The sequence below is a fragment of the Phocoena sinus genome, chromosome X (genome assembly GCF_008692025.1).
Source record: "Phocoena sinus isolate mPhoSin1 chromosome X, mPhoSin1.pri, whole genome shotgun sequence".
Taxonomy (NCBI): Eukaryota; Metazoa; Chordata; class Mammalia; order Artiodactyla; family Phocoenidae; genus Phocoena; species Phocoena sinus.
In genome coordinates, this window is record NC_045784.1 from 96,730,383 (window position 1) to 96,744,077 (window position 13,695).

The following is a 13,695-nucleotide window of genomic DNA, read 5'->3' on the forward strand; positions in this document are numbered from 1 at the left end:
TTACTGACTTATCAAATGTTACAAGTATTTAAGTCTATGTTTGCCTCTAAGAATTCTGTGGATTTAGGTCTCACTTTAAATCTGTGATCCAATTTGAGTTAATGTTTGTAAACAGTTAGGCAGGTTTCCAAATTAATTATTTTGCCTATGGATATCCACTTGTTTCTACACCATCTGGTGAAAATACTATTCTTTTCCATTTAATTGTCTTGACACTGCTGTTGAAAATCAATTGACCATTAGTATGAGAGTTCAATTCTGAACTCTTGATTCTATTCATTCATTCTGTCTATCTATCTATCATCTATCTATCTATCATCTATCTATCATCATCATATATATATATCTTATATATAAAAATATATATATATATATACATCAGTATACTATATCTCTGTGTGTGCATGTATCTTTTGCCAGAACCATATTGCTTTGATTATTTTGCCTTTGTAACAATTTTTGAAATTGAGAAGTATTAGTTCTCCACCTTTTTTTTCTTTTTTAATGATTTTTTGGCTTCTTGGGGTCCCTGGCAATTACATGTGACTTTTCTTATCAGATTTCCATTTCTGAAAAAAAAGCTATTGGAATTTTGATAGAAACTACAAGGAATGTGTAGATCAATTTGGAAGAATTGGTGTCTTAACATGTTAACTATTCCAGTTCATGAACATGGAATATCTTTGTATCTACTTAGTTTATCATTAATTTATTTTATCAACTTTGTAGTTTCCAGTATAGAAATCTTGCACCTACTTGGTTAAATTTATTTCTAAGTATTTTATTTTATTGATTCCAATGTAAATGAAATGGTTTTCTTATTTAATTTTCAGATTGTTCATTTCTATTATAAAAATACAACTGAATTTTCCATGATGATCTTGTATCATGCAACTCTGGTGAATTGTTTATTATTTCTAATATGATTTTGTGAATTGTTTAGAAGTTTTATACAGATCATGAAGTCAGCAAGTAGAGGCCATTTTACTTCTTCCTTTCTAATCTGGACATCTTTAATTTACTTTTCCTTGTGTAATTACCCTGCCAAGAATTTCCAATGTAATGTTGAATAAAAGTGGTGAGAGAAGGCATCTTGTACTCTTCCTGGTCTTGTGGGGGTATGCTTTCTGTCCTTCACCATTAATTATGATATTAGCAGTGGGCTTTTCATAGATGTCCATTGTTAGGATGAGGAAATTCCCATTTATTTCTAGGTTTTTTCTTTTTGTATTCCTTTTTTTTTAACAGTAGGTCCTTGTGGTTATCTATTTCAAATATAGCATTGTGTGCATGTCAATCCCAAACTCCCAATCTATACCTCTCCCCACCCTTTCTCCCGGTAACCATAAATTCATTTTCTAAGTCTGTGAGTCTGTTTCTGTTTTGTAAATAAGTTCATTTGTATCATTTTTTTAAGATTCCACATAAAAGTGATATCATATGATATTTGTCTTTCTCTGTCTGACTTACTTCACTTAGTGTGATAATCTCCAAGTACATCCATGTTTGCCACAAATGGCATTATTTTGTTCTTTTTATGGCTGAGTAATATTCCATTGTATATATGAACCACATCTTTTTTTTTTTTTTTTTTTTTTTGCAGTACACAGACCTCTCACTGTTGTGGCCTCTCCTGTTGCAGAGCACAGGCTCTGGACGCGCAGGCTCAGTGGCCATGGCTCATGGGCCTAGCCACTCCGCAGCATGTGGGATCTTCCCGGACTGGGGCACGAACCCATGTCCCCTGCATCCGCAGGCAGATTCTCAACCACTGCACCACCAGGGAAGCCCTGAACCACATCTTCTTTATGCATTCATCTGCCAGTGAACACTTAGGTTGCTTCCATGTCTTGGCTATTGTAAATAGTGCTGCAATTAACATTGGGGTGCATGTATCTTTTCAAAGCATGTTTTTCTCCAGATATATTCCCAGGAGTGGGATTGCTGGATCATATGGTAGCTCTATTTTTAGTTTTTTAAGGAAACTCCATACTGTTCTCCATAGTGGCTGTACCGATTTACATTCCTACCAACAGTGTAGGAGGGGTCCCTTTTCTCCACATTTTCTACAGCATTTATTGTTTGTTGACTTTTTGCTGATGGCCATTCTGACTGGTGTGAGGTGATACCTCATTGTAGTTTTGATTTTCATTTCTCTAATAATTAGTGATGTTGAGCATTTTTTCATGTGCTCTTTGGCCATCTGTATGTCCTTTTTGGAGAAATTTCTATTTAGATCTGACCATTTTTTGATTGGATTATTTGGGTTTTTTTGGATATTGAGCTGTATGAGCTGTTTGTTTATTTCAGAGATTAATCCCGTGTCAGTCTGCAAATATTCGTATGCAAATATTTTCTCCCATTCTGTGGGTTTTCTTTTCATTTTGTTTATGGTTTCCTTTGCTGTGCAAAAGCTTTTAAGTTTAATTAGGTGTCATTTGTTTTTCTTTTTTGGTTTTTATTTTCATTACTTTAGGCAGTGGATTGAAAAGGATCTTGTTGTGATTTATGTCAGAGAGTGTTCTACTTATGTTTTCTTCTAAGTGTTTTGTAGTATCCAGCCTTACATATAGGTCTGTAATCCATTTTGAATTTATTTTTGTGTATGGTGTTAGGGAGTTCTCTAATTTCATTCTTTTATGTGTAGCTGTCCAGTTTTTCCAGCACCACTTATTGAAGAGACTGTCTTTTCTCCATTGTATATAGACGTACTTTGTGTGTGTGTGTGTGTGTGTGTGTGTGTGTCTGTGTGTATTGCAGTTATTTTCTTGTTGTTGAGAACTGTCAATTTTGAATAGTATAGTGTGACAACTCTGGATATGGAACCCCCCAGCTTTGTTGTCATTACTGTTTGTTGTTGCTGTTGTACCTTGTTGTTGTTTAGTAACTTTCCTGAACTAATTCAATAAAGCCTGTATTCTTTTTCAAGTGTGGCAACTGAAATCTCTGCTTGGTTAGCTTAATAGTCAGTAAAGATTAAGATTGGACAGGTATTTAATTAATTCTTTGGAATCAATAATTTTCCCAGTTTTTGCCAGGAGATTTTGTGTGTGTGTTGGGGCACACCAATGATCAGGCAGGCAGTTGGCAGTCCCAACTTTATCCTTCACTGCCTGATTGTGCATAACCTCAAGGTTAGCCATATGTGAGTGCTTAGTGCCTTCTCAGTTCTTTCCTGAGCATACACACAGCCTTTCATATGTACACGGACTTCTTGATTCCCAAGAATTTGTTTAAACTTTTCAACACCCTTATAAACATAATCCCTATCTTTTCTTTTTAAGATTTTTGGTTAGCTTGTTGTTTGCTCCAATTGTTATCAGCACCACAGGCAGCTGTGAAATTAAACAATCACCACTGGTTGTCTTTCACAGACATTCCCAGGAAAAAAATCTGCTTTCTACTGGGTGACCTCTGGGTCAGGTCAAATAAAGAAAAGCCTTGTGAGTGAGATTTTTCAGTGAATGGCCAGACAGATCCAATCATATCAACTAACTGGGAATTGTCCTTTGGAGGAGGTCCTACCCTATTCTGCCCCCTCCAGTGGCTACTAGACTGCTGGTTTTCACCATGATTGTGGAGTAATGGTTTTCAAGGCTACCTCAGGGCTGAGAAGAGGGGGACAGGAGTAGAGCAGGTTAAGACACCTAAAGATTCCCTATTTTTAGTGAAATTTAGCTTCTTCTCTTGAATAAACACTCCCTCGATTTTTGCAAGGCTTTTGTTAATTTCCTAAGCTATTGAAAATGTTGATTTTGATAGTTTTTTTTGCAGATATTCTTATTTTTCTAAGGAGAGCATTATTAGGGGTCCTTACTGTGCCATTCCTGCTGCCATCACTCCTATTTCTTGGTTTCATTTATTTATTTATTTATTTATGTGCAGTTGATTTACAATATTATATGTTGACTTCTAATTCAATATGTTTGCAGTCATAGAACTTACTCTTTATGATTTTGATTCTTCTAAATAGCATCTTTGGCAATGTTATTTCTCTCAAAGTGTACTTTGTCTGATATTCACCTGGCACACTAGCTTTCTTATTGTTAATGTTTCATACTGTGACATTTTCCACCCTTTTACTCTCATCCTATCTGTGTCTTTATATTTAAAGGTGTTTCTATAAACTCCATATAGTTATGGTCTACTTTTATAGTGATTCTCATGATCACTTTTTAATTACAGTGTTTAATTCATTTATACTTAATGTAATCATCTGTGTTTCAGTCTATTACCCTGGTATTTATTTTTATTTAATCTGTCTATTCTTCTTTCTCTTTCCTTTCTTATCTTCCTTCTTTAGCATTTCCCATGTATTTAAATAACATATTATTTTACCTTCTCTATTTACTTAATTTTATGATTTCATATTATTTTACTGGTTGTTAGAGAAATTACAATATCTCTCTTGAACTTACTACAAGATACCTTCAAATAATTTTATGCCATTTTATGAAAAATGAAGTACCTTACAACAGGATAATTCCATTTAGAACTTCCTTCCCTTTGTGTCATCAGAGCCATGTATTTTGCTAATTTATTTTATTTATTTATGTTATTTTAATAAACCCTTAATAAATAGTTGCTTTTTCATTTTGAGTTAATAATCTTTTAAAAAATGTAATACAGGGGCTTCCCTGGTGGCGCAGTGGTTGAGAGTCTGCCTGCCGATGCGGGGGACACGGGTTCGTGCCCCAGTCTGGGAAGATCCCACATGCCGTGGAGCAGCTGGGCCCATGAGCCATGGCCACTGAGCCTGCGTGTCTGGAGCCTGTGCTCCGCAATGGGAGAGACCACAGCAGTGAGAGGCCCACGAATAGCCAAAAAAAAAAAAAAAAAATGTAACACACACGTATATAATATGGAAAACAATTAAAATTTTTTTGTTATTACTCACCTGTTAACCCTTTTCTTCTGTTTTTCATTCCTTCCTGCAGATCTGGATTTTCATCAGGTTTCATTTTCATTTAGCCTGAAGAGCTATTTTTCAGAATTTATTTTGTTGTATGTCTGGGAAAGATGAATTAACTCAGCTTTCATCTGTCTAAAATATATTTAATTTGCTGTCATATGTGAAGTACATTTTTGCTGAATATAGAATTCTTGATTGGCAGCTTTTTTCCCTTAGGACTTTACAAAGACATTGCTCTATTTTGTTCTGTGCTTGGTCATTTGTATCAATAAGTCAGCCAGCATTCTTGTCATTATATCCTTTTATATAATTTGTCTTTTTTCCCCACTCTGATGGCTGTTAAGAACTTTTTAATCTTTGGTTTTAAGTAGTCTAGCTGTGAAGTGCTTTAAGTGTGGGCTCCTTTTATGAATTTAGCTGAGATTCTTAGTTTTGTGGTTTGATACGATTTATCATTTTAATTTATCATTATCAATTTAAAACCTTTTTAGCTGTTTTCTCTTCAAATATTTCTTCTGCCTTATGCTCTCTCTACTTCTTTCTGGGGCTCTAATTACACATACGTTATAACATCCCACAGATCCCATTTGCTTGGCTTGCTTTTGTTTCACCTTTCTTAAAATTCAATAATATTTTTCTCTGTTGTGTTCAGCCTACTGTTTGGTCCATCAAATTTATTTTTCATCTCTGATATGGTCACTTTCACTCAATATTCCTATTTGTTTTTATTATTTTCTTTTATATTTTGTTTACAATTTCCATTTTTCTAATGAAATTCCTCCTCTGTTAATGCTTGTTGTCTACCTCTTCCACTAGATCCTTTAACATAATGTTTATTTTAGAGGTGCCTTTTGTTAATTTCAAAACCTTAGCCATATTTTGATCTGATTCTTTTAACTATTTTGGCTTTGTTTCAGTAGATTCCTCTTACTAGTGGATTTAATTGTTTTCGGGCTGGGGCTATGTTTTTCTCCACAGAATTGCTGGAAATCTGAGTAATGGTGTGACTCTTGTGTTCTCTTAATGCTTTACAGCTTTGCTGACAGTATTTTGGGTCAATGGGAAGTTCTCTTTTCTTTACAGTACTCTCCCTTGCATTCAGCACTATAGGGGATCTCATTCTAGCTGATCTGCTGTCAGCTTTCAGGCAGCCAGTACAGTGCACTCTATGAAGACCAGAGTGTACCAGCAAAGTTTATCTCAACAACCTGGCCTTGCCCCTGCCTTTAGCATACTTTTTCCTTGCTATCAGTGAAGGCCTATGGCAAAGAGTTGGTGGGTGGGTATGTTGCTACTTGTAAGACATGCTGATCTATCAGTCTGCCTGTGTTTTGCCATTAAAATTTTTTAAAACTCTTGCTGAATTCTCCTTACCAGTCTATGTCTGAATCTGTTTGCCTTCTCCTGCCTGCTAAGGATAAAAGTAGCTATGTTTTTTTTTCTCTACTTGGAAGTACTTATCACTTTTTGAAGATTATTGAGTTCAGTTTTATTTGTATTCTCAGCTCTCTAATGAATTTCAAAGTTACGATTTCAGAGCTTACTTGCTTTTTCCCCATTTTTAAGGTAGGAATCATGGCTTTTGGCAGTTTTCTAGAGTGTAAGTGTAAATCCAATATATTTTAATAAGGGATTTATTAAATTTATTTGAATTTATAAATATATTAAATTTATTATTTATTGTTTCTCTAACTTGTGAAGTCTGTGGCATCTGTAAAAACCACATATGGTGTAAACCCAAGGATTACACTAGGCAGACCTACTCTCAAGCCCAGCCTCATATATTTTAATTTATTTCCTAGATAGTGAATAAAGTGCAGTATGCTAAGTGAATTATTCATAATCTTCACATAACTCCAAAATTATGGTTAAATGCATTAAAAGTTTTGTTAAAATTCCAACTTTCTGGGCTTCCCTGGTGGTGCAGTTGTTGAGAGTCCACCTGTCGATGCAGGGGACACAGGTTCGTGCCCCGGTCCAGGAAGATCTCACATGCTGCGGAGTGGCTGGGCCCGTGAACCATGGCCGCTGAGCCTGCGCATCTGGAGCCTGTGCTCCGCAAAGTGAGAGGCCACAACAGTGAGAGGCTCACGTAATGCCAAAGAAACAGACAAACAAACAAACAAAAATTCCAACTTTCTAAATTGATGTCAGAGCTTTGCCATTACAGTGAATTTTGAATGAGATTCAGCTATAACTACTCTCAAGAATTTAGTCACAAATGCCAGCTGTGTCCTCCAAAGTAGAATTTTGTGATGTGAGTGGAATCATATCTCTTTTCTCACTGTGAGAGGCAACAGGATGGCAGAGCTTGAATTAATCATCCTACAAAGAGAAAAAACAGATTGCAATTTTTTCCTAAGAAGCTCCTTATAGCTAATTATCAGTGTGTCTATGAAACAAATCTGTTATTCTTTTATTTTTAATTTAACATTTGTAAATGAATAAATACCTGTCTTTTGTTTTAGTTTGCAAAACTAAATTGTTTGCAAAACTTTAGGAGAAAACTAGCAGAGATCGCATTGTCTACTGAACATACAGTGCTAATTTCTGCCTCTCTGTTTATTCACATCTTACCTGTCACTCAAGATTCAGTTGACCCTACCCCATATGGACTTCTTTATCACTAGTGAACTACTCAAATGTGTATCACTAATTATTTCATGTGGCATATTTTCACACTCCAAAAATATTTCTTCCTTGAAAATGGAGACCTTATGATTTTTTTAATCTGGCCCAGCCACCCATCTTTGTACACATGTACACATGCACAAACACACACGCACATACACACACACACAACACACACACATAACTCAAATGTTTACTTATTTTACATGCCAGATTCTCATATTTAAGGTATAAGAATTTATGAGAGTAGGAGCTTCAAGATGGCAGAAGAGTAAGATGTGGAGATCACCTTCCTCCCCACAAATACATCAGAAATATGTCTACATGTGGAACAACTCCTACAGAACACCTACTGAACACTGGCAGAAGACCTCAGAACTCCCCAAAGTCAAGAAACTCCCCATGTACCTGGGTAGGGAAAAAGAAAAAACAGAGACAAAAGAATAGGGATGGGACCTGCACCAGTGGGAGGGAGCTGTGAAGGAGGAAAGATTTCCACACACTAGGAAGCTCTTTCGCAGGTGGAGACTGCAGGTGGCGGACGGGGGAAGCTTCGGAGACATGATGGAGAGTGCAGCAACAGGGGTGTGGAGGGCAAAGTGGAGAGATTCCAGCACAGAGGATTGGTGCCAACCAGCACTCACCAGCCTGAGAGTCTTGTCTGCTCACCCGTCAGGGTGGGCGGGGGCTGGGAGCTGAGGCTCAGGCTTCAGAGGTCAGATCCCAGGGAGAGGACTGGGGTTAGCTGCATGGACACAGCCTGAAGGGGGCTAGTGTGCCACAGCTAGCTGAAAGTGGGTCCTGGAAAAGGTCTGCAGCTGCCGAAGAGGCAAGAGACTTTTTCTTGCCTCTTTGTTTCCTGGTAAACGAGGAGAGGGGATTAAGAGCACTGCTTAAAGGAGCTCCAGAGATGGGTGCAAGCCGTGGCTATCAGCGTGGCCCCCAGAGACGGGCAGAGACGGGCATGAGACGCTAAGGCTGCTACTGCAGCAACCAAGAAGCTCCTTTAACCTCCTCCTCTCTGAGTGAAGAACACATGCCCTCAGGCAACCTACACGCAGAGGCAGGGCCATATCCAAGTCTGAACCCCAGGAGCTGTGCAAACAAAGAAGAGAAAGGGAAATTTGTCTCAGCAGCCTCAGGAGCAGTGGATTAAATCTCCACAATCAACTTGATGTACCCTGCATCTGTGGAATACCTGAATAGAAAACCAATCATCCCAAATTGAGGAGGTGGACTTTGAGAGCAACAATATATATATATATTTTTTCCTTTTTCTCTTTTTGTGAGTGTGTATGTGTATGCTTCTGTGTGTGATTTTTTTCTGTATAGCTTTGCTTTCACCATTTTTCCCAGGGTTCTGTCTGTCCATTTTTGTTTTGTTTTGTTTAGTTTAGTTTGGTATAGTTTTAGCACTTGTTATCATTGGTGGATTTGTTTTTTGGTTTTGTTGCTCTCTTCTTTCTTTTTTTTATTTTATTACTAAAATTTTTTTTAACAATTATGTTTTACTTTTTATTTTAATAACTTTATTTTATTTTATTTTATCTTCTTTCTTGCTTTCTTTTTTTTTTTCTCCCTTGTATTCTGACCCGTGTGAATGACAGGCTCTTGGTGTTCCAGTCATACATCAGGACTGTGCTTCTGAGGTGGGAGAGCCAAGTTCACGACACAGGTCCATAAGAAACCTCCCAGCTCCACATAATATTGAATGGTGAAAGTCTCCAAGAGATCGCCATCTCAACACCAAGACACAGCCCCACTCAAGAACCAGCAAGCTACAATGCTGGACACCCTATACCAGACCACTAGCAAGACAGGAACACAACCCCATCCATTAGCACAGAGGCTGCCTAAAAACATAATAAGGCCACAGACACTGCAAAACACACAACCAGACATAGACCTGCCTATGAGAAAGACAAGATCCAGCCTCACCCCCCAGAACACAGACACGAGTCCCCTCCACCAGGAAGCCTACACAACCCACTGAACCATGCTTAGCCACTGGGGACAGACACCAAAAACAGTGGGAACTACACACCTGCAGCCCGCGAAAAGGAGACTGCAAACACAGTAAGTTAAGCAAAATGAAAAGACAGAGAAACACACAGCAGATGAAGGAGCAAGGCAAAAACCCATCAGACCTAAAAAATTAGGAAATAGGCAGACTACCTGAAAAAGAATTCAGAATAATTATAGTAAAGATGATCTTAAATCTTGGAAATAGAATGGAGAAAATACAAGAAACGTTTAACAAGTAGTTAGAAGAACTAAAGAGCAAACAAACAGTGATGAACAACAAAATAAATGAAATGAAAAATTCTCTAGAAGGGATCAGTAGCAGAATAACTGAGGCACAAGAGCGGATACTGGACCTGGAAGACAAAACAGTGGAAATAACTACTACAGAACAGAATAAAGAAAAAAAGAATGAAAAGAATTGAGGACAGTCTCAGAGACTTCTGGAACAACATTAAATGCAGCAACATCCGAAATATAAGGGTCCCAGAAGAAGAAGAGAAAAAGAAAAGAACTGAGAAAATATTTGAAAAGATTATAGTTGAAAACTTCCCTAATATGGGAAAGGAAATAGTTAATCAAGTCCAGGAAACACAGAGAGTCCCATAGAAGATAAATCCAAGGAGAAACACGCCAGGACACATATTAATCAAACTATCAAAAATTAAATACAAAGAACATATATTAAAAGCAGCAAGGGAAAAACAAGAAGTAACACACAAGGGAATCCCCATAAGGTTAACAGCTGATCTTTCATCAGAAACTCTGCAAGCCAGAAGGGAGTGGCAGGACATATTTAAAGTGATGAAGGAGAAAAACCTACAACCAAGATTACTCTACCCAGCAAGGATCTCATTCAGATTTCATGGAGAAATTAAAACCTTTACAGAAAAGCAAAAGCTAAGAGACTTCAGCACCACCAAACCAGCTTTGCAACAAATGCTAAAGGAACTTCTCTATGCAGGAAGTACAAGAGAAGGACAAGACCTACAATAACAAACCCAAGACAATTAAGAAAATGGTGATAGGAACATACATATCGATAATTATCTTAAATGTAAATGGATTGCATGCTCCAACCAAAAGATGTAGCCTGGCTTAATGGATACAAAAACAAGATCCATATATATGCTGTCTACAAGAGACCCACTTCAGACCTAGGGACATATGCAGACTAAAAGGGAGGGCATGGAAAATGATATTCCATGCTAATTGAAACCAGAAGAAAGCTGGAGTAGAAATTCTCATATCAGACAAAATACACTTTGAAACCAAGACTATTACAAGAGACAAAGAAGGACATTACATAATGATCAAGGGATCGATCCAAGAAGAAGATATAACAATTGTAAATATTTATGCACCCAACATAGGAGCACCTTAAAACATAAGGCAAATACTAACAGCCATAAAAGGGGAAATCAACAGTAACACAATCATAGTAGGGGACTTTAATACCCCACTTTCACCAATGGACAGATAATCCAACCAATGGACAGATCATCCAAAATGAAAATAAATAAGGAAACACAAGCTTTAAATGATACATTAAACAAGATGGACTTAATTGATATTTATAGGACATTCCATCCGAAAACAACAGAATACACATTCTTCTCAGGTGCTCATGGAACATTCTCCAGGATAGATCATATCTTGGTTCACAAATCAAGCCTTGGTAAATTTAAGAAATTTGAAATCATATCAAGTATCTTTTCCGACCGCAACGCTATGAGACTAGATATCAATTACAGGAAAAAATCTGTAAAAAATACAAACACATGGAGGCTAAACAACACAGTACTTAATAACCAAGAGATCAGTGAAGAAATCAGAGAGGAAATAAAAAAATACCTAGAAACAAATGACAATGAAAGCAAGATGACCCAAATCCTATGGGATGCAGCAAAAGCAGTTCTAAGATGGAAGTTTATAGCAATACAATCCTACCTTAAGAAACAAGAAACATCTCAAATAAACAACCTCACCTTACATCTAAAGCAATTAGAGAAAGAAGAACAAAAATCCCCAAAGTTAGCAGGAGGAAATAAATCATATAGATCAGATCAGAAATAAATGAAAAAGAAATGAAGGAAACGACAGCAAAGATCAATAAAACTAAAAGCTGGTTCATTGAGAAGATAAACAAAATTGATAAACCATTAGCCAGACTCATCATGAAAAAAAGGGAGAACACTCAAATCAATAGAATTAGAAATGAAATAGGAGAAGTAACAACTGACACTGGAGAAATAAAAATGATCATGAGAGATTACTACAAGCAACTATATACCAGTAAACCGGACAACCTGGAAGAAATGGACAAATTCTTAGAAATGCACAACCTTCCAAGACTGAACCAGGAAGAAATCGAAAATATGAAGAGACCAATCACAAGCACTGAAATTGAAACTGTGATAAAAATCTTCCAACAAACAAAAGCCCAGGACCAGATGGCTTCACAGGCAAATTCTACCAAACATTTAGAGAAGAGCTAACACCTATCCTTCTCAATCTCTTCCAAAATATAGCAGAGGGAGGAACACTCCGAAACTTATTTAACGAGGCCACCATCACACTGATACCAAAACCATACAAAGATGTCACAAAGAAAAGCTACAGGCCAATATCGCTGATGAATGTAGATGCAAAATCCTCAACAAAATACTAGCAAACAGAATCCAACAGCACATTAAAAAGGATCATACACCATGACCAAGTGAGGTTTATCCCAGGAATGCAAGGATTCTACAGTGTACACAAATCAATCAATGTGATACCCCATATTAAAAAATTGAAGGAGAAAATGATATGCTCATCTCAATAGATGCAGGGAAAGCTTTTGACAAAATTCCACACCCATTTATGATAAAAACCTTCCATAAAGTAGGCATAGAAGGAACTTTCCTCAACATAATAAAGGTCATATATGACAAACTCACAGCCAACATCGTTCTCACTGGTGAAAAACTGAAACCATAAGTGACACTCTAGACTCCAGTACAGCTACCTTGGAGACATCTGTGACTGTCCCAAAGGAGACTGAGCATGAGTGTACTGCTGGACCATCAGAGACAAATTGCAGAAAAGACATACACATGCTCAAAGTATTAATAAATTACCATCAGCAGGATTTGTTGACCATTTGAGTCCCTGTCAACTCTTAGAAGTTCAGTCGTGTTAAACATGTTGGATTGATTAGCACTGCTTCTACTCAAGAACACGCCATCCTTTTTTTTTTTTTAATTTAATAATGTGACTGTTCACCCTCTTGTCTAGGTAACAAGGTAATTTTCAAGGATTATATTGTATTACAGTTGCTTTTTTGTACATAGTCAGAATGTGTTTCTTCAAATGTCAGAAGAAGGTTAGTAGAGATGTTTGTCATGGCACAAGAAATTTCATCAAGTGAAACTAGGCAAGCCAGATTTCTTAAAAGTTGGAAGCTACACAGTTAATTCAGTTAATTCAGGTCATCAAAGGTTGTACAAAAGTGATGAAAATAATAAACTGCTATATTAAAACGTCCATTCACATTTTTTTTCTGATTCAAGTGGTTTGTACATCAACTTTTTTTTCTGAATAAACTTTTAATATATCTTTGTGCAGTGGCAATATCACAGCTCATGAAGTTTATCTGAGGCACAATTATTGCTGATTGAAATGTTTAGAGTAATGATTTTTCCCACATAATGTTAATTATTTTTATAATATAATTATGCATTTTGGTTTAGAAATTTTAATGAATATTTGAAGGAGAGATGTGATTTGGAAGTTCATTAGCTATGTGGTTTTCAAGGCCTGTTCAGAGGAGGTAGAGACTGAACACATAGTTGAAAGAACACTAGTCTTGGAGAAAGGTCATGTGGACTCTATCACCTGGGATCTGTTTTTCCTAGGCTTCCTCCACTAAATCTTTCTAGGATGCCATTTTCTCATCTGACAGATGGAGAAAATAATACCTATCCTATATTTTTCATGGACTTAGATTTTCAGAGAGAGTTACAATTTCAAATATTCTAACACTTTGACAGGACATTCGTCTTAATTTCTGGCTCACAAAGCCCAGTCACATCAAGTGTTGTTGCATAACTAAGGTCGTAGGGAACTAGAAGCTACAATTCAACCTG

At 36.8% G+C, this 13,695-nt stretch overlaps 1 pseudogene; it reads left to right on the top strand.

The window, feature by feature from the left end:
• The first annotated feature begins 13,162 nt into the window (after positions 1-13,162).
• LOC116748178 lies at positions 13,163-13,289 on the top strand (annotated as a pseudogene).
• Positions 13,290-13,695: the final 406 nt, after the last annotated feature.